Genomic DNA, 7247 nt, shown 5'->3' with positions numbered 1-7247 from the left:
CTTAGCGTTTCCTGCCCATCTCTGGTGTCCGCGCTGATAGCCACGGCTCGCACCCATCTCTGGAGCTCGTTTAGGTGGTGCTCGGAATCCCCTCTCCTCGCGCACCCTGAAACAATGGTCTCTTGCCTCTTAGGCAGTTCCAGACTTTTCCCCGGACTCCCTCCCGGCTAGCTGTGGCGCATCAGCCCCCTTCAAGCTGTGTTTGTGCAGCCAACCGCAGTCCTCTCCCTGGGATCTGACCTCCGAAGCCCGAGCCTCAGCTCCCAGCCCCCACCCGCCCCGTCGGGTGAGCAGACAAGGCTCTCAGGCTGGTGAGTGCTGGTCAGCCCCGATCCTCTGTGCGGGCATGTCTCCACTTTGCCCTCTGCACCCCGTTGCTGTGCTCTCCTCTGTGGCTCTGAAGCTTCCCCCCCCTGCCACCCCCTGTCTCCTCCAGTGAAGGGGCTTCCGAGTGTGCGGAAACTTTTCCTCCTTCACAGCTCCCTCCCAGAGGTGCAGGTCCCATCCCTATGTTTTGTCTCTGTTTTTTCTTTTTTCTTTTGCCCTACCCAGGTACACAGGGAGTTTCTTGCCTTTTGGTAAGTCTGAGGTCTTCTACCAGCGTTCAGTAGGTGTTCTGTAGGAGTTGTTCCACATGTAGATGTAGTTTTGATGCATTTGTGGGGAGGAAGGTGATCTCCACATCTCACTCCTCCACCATCTTGAAGGCGCCTCTCCCGATACTCCTCAATCTTGAGGGAGAACAAGTGTGGGACAAGACAGGTCATAAAGTTTTGGATAGAGAGGTTAATCATAAACTCTGCAGAAGAACTTGGCTTTAGGGAAACTCAGTTTGATTTTTAAGTGTACATTGTGGGCATGCACATTTTAAGTGTACAATGGCATTAAGTACATTCACATTGTTTTGCAACCATCACTATACCATGCATCTCAAAGACTTTTTCATCTTGCAAAACTGAAAATCTGTACCTATTAAACATTACTTCCTCATTTCCCCCTCTCCCCAGCCCCTGGCAACCACCATTCTACTTTCTGTCTCTGTGAATTTTACTACTCTTGGTGCCTCACATAAATGGAATTGAAACCTGGACCTGTGGGGCCCTCCTGGGCACAAAAGTCTTTCTGTGTCCCTGTTTATTTCTTTTTCTTTTTTTAATTGAATTTTAAATACACCCACTTCAATCTGCTCATTTAACACTTACATTTTTAAAAATTAATTAATTAGTTAATTTATTTTTGGCTCTGTTGTGTTTTTATTGCTGTGCATAGGCTTATTCTAGCTGCCGCAAGCAGGGGCTACTCTTTGTTGTGGTGCACGGGCTTCTCATTGCAGTGGCTTCTCTTGTTGCGGAGCACAGGCTCTAGGCACATGGGCTTCAGTAGTTGTGGCTCCCAGGCTCTACAGCGCAGGCTCAGTAGTTGTGGTGCACAGGCTTAGTTGCTCCATGGCATGTGGGATCTTCCTGGACCAGGGCTTGAACCCATGTCCCCTGCATTGGCAGGCAGATTCTTAACCACTGCGCCACTGGGAGGTCCCCTCCCTGTTTCTTGCTTGTAGGAAATAGGCTTCATTTAGCCTTCTTGACCTTCCCTGAGTTCCAAAGGGCAGATTCAAACAGTTGTTCATCAGGGAATGGAGGGGATGCAGAAACAAGGGAGGAGCAGTCAGAAAACAATAGTTCAGTCTTGGGGCAGGGTCCTGGTTCCTCCTGAGGAAGTATACATAACAATATCTTTGAGTTCTCCTGCAGGAACTAAGGCCCCCCCACCAAGGTGGAGGATGGTAACTTCAGGCAGAGCACCAGATTCCTGGAGCACCACCGTGTTATGTCACCACTAACCAATCAGAAGAAGTCACATACTCTGCAGCCCTTAACCCAAATTCTTCCTATAAAAACTTCTCCCCTAAAACCACTGGGGAGTTTGGGCTTTTGGGGCATGAACCACCTGTTCTCCTTGCTTGGCCCTGCAATAAACCTTTCTCTGCTCCAAATTCCAATGTTTCGGTTTGTTTGGCTTCACTGTGAGTCAGGGACACGAACTCGTGTTTGGTAACAGAATCATTCAGTATTTGTCTTTTGTGACTGGATAATTTACTGGCATAATGTCCTCAAGGTTCATCCATGTTGTAGTATGCATCAGAATTTCTTTGATCTCTGACTTATTACTTTTGCAGGTGTTTCAGGTTCCTTATACAGAGTCTTAACTACCTAGACAAATTTCCCCTCAAATTTCTGTTTCCTAAGGAGTTTAAGGAGTGCTCCTTGTGCATCTGTTAATCCCAGTTTATTCTCCCCACCATGCACACTATCATATATAAAATAGATAAGCAACAAGGACTTACTGTACAGCACAGGGAACTAAATTTAATATCTTGTAATAAACTATTATGAAATAAAATTCATATTTTATGGCAAGATAAGAAAAATTTAAACATAAAAAATTTTCTATATCCTTTGGCCTCCTCTTTCCCTGCACTCTGCATTGTGTAACTGCATTATGCATCGACCAAACCTCCCCCATCAGAAATACTTGCTCGATCATCAAGAGCAACATTCTCCTAGCATCAATGACTCCTTAAAGATAATATTCCTTCTTGATAAGGGGTCCCATGGTGCTCAGATCTGGATTGTGTAAACTGTCAATAATATGTAATTTAATGTACAGCCCTCTTTCTCAAAAAACTTACATAACTGTGCCTTGACTTCTAATGGGAGGAACAGTTCTCAGAGCTTTTGGAGATGCTTTCCCAGGTTATTATCCTCAAATTTGGCTTGAATAAAAATTTCTGTTTCTTTCTTAGATGGACTGATTAATTTTTTGTCAACCGTATAATGGAAAAGAATTAGAAATAGAATATATAGATTCATATGTGTGTGTGTGCGTGTGTGTAACTGAATCACTTTGCTGTACACCTGAACTAACACAATATTGTAAATCAACTAGACTTCAATTTTTTAAAAAAAAGGAGTGTTCCTTAAAAAGCTTTAAAAATGTCTGGTACATAATGATGTTTAGCAGCATTATTCACAATAGCCCAAAGGTGGAAACAATCCACATGTCCATTGACGGATGATTAAAGAAAATGTGCTATATTCACATAATGAAATATTATTCAGCCTTAAAAGGAAAGGAAATTCTGACATATGCCACAACATGGATGAACCTTGAAAACATTATGTTAAGTGAAATAAGCCAGACACAAAATGACAAATATTGTATGATTCCACTAATATGAGGTACCTAGAATAATCAAATTCATAAAGACATAAAGTAGAATAGTGGTTACTAGTGGCTCAGGGGTAGGGAGGGAAGAATGGGGAATTAATGTTTAATGGTTACACATTTCAGTTTGGAATGCTGAAGAGTTCTGGAGATGCAAAGAGGTGATGGTTGCACAACAAAGTGAATGTATTTAATGCCACTGAATTGTACACTTAAACATTGTTAAGATGTGTAAAACAAGGAATGTTGCCATCCATTCCAGTTCTTCAAGGATTAATTGCAACCCACTGCAGTCACCCACCCTGAGGGGAATTCAGGATGGAATAAGAAGCATTCTGTGCTTTGGATAAAAGGGCACCTAGATAGTTAAGATGCATATCCAAGGAAAAATTTCTATGACCCCAGGTTCTTGCATCTTCCCATATAGAGAAAAGTGCTAAAATCATTCACTTGAAATATCTGTTCTTTGTGATTAGCAGTAATCTTTTTATGCCTGACTACATGTTTTTCCCAGCAAAACATTTACATATATCCTGGTTCCTTCCCTGCCTCTTCACAGCAGTTCCTTAGAGCTATCTGAGAGGCTATCTCCTGGGCTATAGTTCTCAGTAAGGTCTGTGAATAAAACTGAAACATGCTCTTAGGTTGTGTGGGTTTTTCAGTTAATAGATATATAACATGTTATATGTATTTTATCATGATTTTGAAAAATAATTTTTAAAAACATTTATATACACGAAAAACTCTTTTGATTATACTACTTTAGCTCTCTATGGAAATTGAAGCCATGCTCCATAGCGTTAACAGAAGCTGGTAACTAATGAAAATTCTTGAGCTTGTCTTACAGAACAACAGGTGTGGGAACGGCTTGTTAAAACCCCTCTGCGTGTAAATGGCCTTCATTGATTAAGGTTTTCTTCCTTCCTTCCTTCCCTTCCTTCCTTCCTTCCTTCCCTTCTTTCCTTCCTTTCTTCCCTTTCTTCCTTCCTTCCTTTCTTCCCTCCCTTCTTCCTTCCTTCCTTTCTCTTCCTTCCTTTCTTCCCTCCCTTCTTCCTTCCTTCCTTTCTCTTTCTTTTCTTTCTTTCCCTTTCTTTCTTTCTTTCTTTTCCTTCTTTCCTTCCTTCCTTCCTTCCTTTCCTTCCTTCCTTCCTTCCTTCCTCCCTCCCTCCCTCCCTTCCTTCCTTCCTTTCTTTCTTTCTTTCCAGGGGCATATAGAATGCAAGTGCTTGGAGGTAATAAGGTTAGGGGGTGACAGGCTCCTGTGTGAGGATGTAACTCACACAGAATAGGGGTGATAGGTGCCGAATGTAAATTACATAGTGTCAGGGAGTGAGATTAGCTTTGTAAAGTACAAATCTAGTTACTACAAATTAGTGACAGTTAAAGTAAAACAAGGAGTGATTAACTCTTTCAGGTCAGGTTATGTTTCTTCTCTAGCCTGTTCGCTGTTCCCTTTGTTTTCCTTGCTCTCAGGAGAAGAAGAAAGAAAACTCTCACTGCTATTTACATTGCAACATAGTGACAAGGCCCTGGCCCTTGGCTTTGTAGAAATGAATTTCCCCAGGAGACAGAAAGTAGTGAAACAAGTTAAGTGTTTATTAGGAGGAAAAAGAGTACCTGTGAATAGACACACATGGGCGGTCGCAGAGAGAGAGTTGTGCCCTGGTGGTAGTTTGAATCACTTATATGGGGCATTTGTTCTGGGTTTCCTCTGGCCAATCATCTTGCTTTGCCTGGTTCTGAGTCCGTATTTGGTTTATCTCAGGGTCCTCCCATGTGTGCACGCATGCACATCTCTTAGCCAAGATGGATTCTAGCGGAGAGGCCTATGGGTAAGTTGACGTCACTCCCTTTTTGACCTCCAAGGAGCCTTTCTGCGCATGTGTAGTTGGGAAGGTCTCCTTGACTTTGAGAATGAGAAATATGTGGTCTCTTAACTTTTATCTGGGCAGGGCTCAGCTCCTCTCTGCTACTGTCCCCCCACAGGGGACAAACTCCAGCTGCTCAGCCTGGGGTACACCTATCTCCTGCCTCATCCTCACATGGTGGAAGGGGCCAGGGATCTTTCTAGGGTCTCTTTTATAAAGGCACTAATCCCATTCAGGAGGTTGGAGCCCAAAGCCCCCACCTCCAAATACTATCAACATATAAATTTTGTGGGGACATATTCAGATCATAACACAGGATTAGTGCAGTATTCTTTTAACAGGACTCTCTGGCACATCTCTCTGTTTAATCGGTTCCCTATGCCATTGCCAGATCTATCTTCACTCTTGGCATTTATAGAGGCTTTCTGTTGCAGGAAAAAAAAAGGGCACAAGAGGAGGGTCATGTCCCAGGTCTTGAGTGAGTCTGTGGGACTGGCCGCCAAGTGAGGGTCCTTGGCTTTGCACAGGAAAGAATTCAAGAGTGAGTCATAGAAAAGTGAAAGGTTTATTTAGAGAGATACACATTCCGTAGACAGAATGTGGTCTGTCCCAGAAAGTGGCCCTGAAATATGGGGTGGTTAGTTTTTATGGGCTGGGTAATTTCATAGGCTAATAAGTGGGATGATTATTCTAACTATTTTGGGGAAGGAGTAGAGATTTCCAGGAATTGGGCCAGCACCCACTTTTTGGCTTTTTATGGTCAGCCCTGGAACTGTCATGGCGCCTGTGGGTGTGTCATTTAGCATGCTAACGTATTATAATGAGGCTCAAGGTCTACTGGAAGTCAAATCTTCCACCATCTTGGACTTATTTGGTTCTAACCGGTTTATGTTGTGTCCTCAATGGCTATGCCATTCTTTTAAAGGTTGTGCTCTGCCCCCTTCCTGTCTCACTTCTTCAATGTGGATCAAACAAAGGGTCCGGTCTAATTCCTCTAGGTATAACCCAGCCCCAACGAAACTAAAGTACAGTGTCCCTTGGTATGTGCGGGGTATTGGTTCTGAAACTGCACAACTCAGATGGGATTTGAACCCAGCAAAAACTCAGGTTGGGACTTGAACCCATGGACTGGAACTCGAACCCACTGTCTTTATTTGAGATCACATACCTGGTCTCAGAACTTAATGAAACTCAGGTTCTTTATGTCTCAGCACAGAAGGAATTCAGCAAGAGGCAAAGTGATAGGTAAGAAGTGGATTTATTGGGCTTCCCTGGTGGTGCAGTGGTTGAGAATCTGCCTGCTAATGCAGGGGACACGGGTTCGAGCCCTGGTCTGGGAAGATCCCACATGCCACAGAGCAGCTAGGCCCGTGAGCCACAATTACTGAGCCTGCACGTCTGGAGCCTGTGCTCTGTAGCGGGAGAGGCCACGAAAGTGAGAGGCCCGTGCACCGCGATGAAGAGTGGCCCCCGCTTGCCACAACTAGAGAAAGCCCTCGCACAGAAACGAAGACCCAACACAGCCATAAATAAAATAAATTAATTAATTAATTTTTTTTTAAAAGTGGATTTATTTAGAGAGATACACATTCCACAGACAGAATGCAGACCATATCAGAAGGTGAGAGTGGCCATGGGAGAAACACACTCCAAAGACAGAATGTAGTCCCTCTCAGAAAGTGGGAGTGGCCCCGAAATACGGCATGGTTAGTTTTTTATGGGCTGGGTAATTTCATAGGCTAATGAGTGGGAGGATTATTTCAACTCTTTTGGAGGAAAGGCAGGGATTTCCAGGAATTGGGCCTCTGCCCACTTTTTGGCCTTTTATGGTCAGCCTCGGAACTGTCATGGCACCTGTGGGTGTGGTGTGTCATTTAGCATGCTAATGTATTACAATGAGCATATAATGAGGCTCAAGGTCTACTGGAAGTTAAATCTCCCGCCATCTTGGACCTAGGCGGTTCTAACCAGTTTTTGTTGTATCCTCAACAGCTGCGTCATTCTTTTAAAGGTTGTGCCCTGCCCCCTTCCCTCCTGTTTCAGTTCCAGGAGTCTGTCCCCACCTTCCACCCCCCACCACCCAACTGCCAAAACCACTGGGTGCCCAAGTCCCAAATTTGGCCCTTTGTATCTGCAGCTTCCACACCCCCATGG

Source organism: Eubalaena glacialis, chromosome 2 (assembly GCF_028564815.1).
Source record: "Eubalaena glacialis isolate mEubGla1 chromosome 2, mEubGla1.1.hap2.+ XY, whole genome shotgun sequence".
NCBI lineage: Eukaryota > Metazoa > Chordata > Mammalia > Artiodactyla > Balaenidae > Eubalaena > Eubalaena glacialis.
Note: the sequence above shows the minus strand (reverse complement) of the source record.